The following is a 913-nucleotide window of genomic DNA, read 5'->3' as shown; positions in this document are numbered from 1 at the left end:
CCAGGAATGATACATCTGCTACAGATCAATCCTGTGTGCACCCTTTCCCCTATGCCCCACCAGGAACCCCAAACCTGGGGAATTGCATGAAATCCTCGCAACAGCCCAGGGAGCAAGATACATGTAATCATTCTCTTCTATGTTTTACACACGAGGAAACTGAGGCACAGGTAACTTGCCCGGGGTCGCCTGAGGCCAGACCATGTGCTCCTGACCATTGTGCTCAGTCACCATGCTTCTCTGCCTCCTTTGTAAGTGGTGAAGAATGAGGACAATTGTTGTTGTTCTTCTTAGGAAGGCGAGAGATGGAGAATCAGCTGGAATTGGCACTTCGGCTTCAGAACAGGTTCATATATCTTCCTTGTGTCATGGTCTCATTAGATGGCGTATTCTACCGCCTTCCGGAAATGCGGTGAGGGCCTGAGGTCCTGCTTCCTTCTGCCAGCGAGCTCAGCTTGCAGAGGAAAGGGTGGGCAGCCGACTATATTTTATGCCAAGAGATTATGAGTTGATCTCACTGTGCTTAAAAATTTATAATGTTCCCATCCAGACCTTTCCACTCATGGCACATTCCTTCAACAGACAATCCACCGTGGTTCATTAAAATGACTCATCCTGATGTCACTTTCATGCCACAGCATGGAGGGAAAAAAAATCTTCCCTAGAACTAGAAAGGAAGCTGCCCCACTGGAATGCTGGGGCAGGTCCGGATCCGAACCATGGGGGATCCAGGTCTCTGCCAATGGCCCGGCTCTCGGCAGCTAAGCTCTCTCTTTGTACCAGATTTGTATCACATTCTTGAGAGCTCCCGGCTTCTGTAGATATTAGTGATGTCTCTGTCACTCACCTTTTACCATCACAATGACCAAAGGACAGGAGTGACATAGACAAACCTTTCTTTTCTAAAATGATT

This window comes from Saccopteryx leptura, chromosome 3 (genome assembly GCF_036850995.1).
Source record: "Saccopteryx leptura isolate mSacLep1 chromosome 3, mSacLep1_pri_phased_curated, whole genome shotgun sequence".
Classification (NCBI taxonomy): domain Eukaryota; kingdom Metazoa; phylum Chordata; class Mammalia; order Chiroptera; family Emballonuridae; genus Saccopteryx; species Saccopteryx leptura.
The sequence above is the reverse complement of the archived record's forward strand: the minus strand, read 5'-3'. Positions refer to the sequence as shown.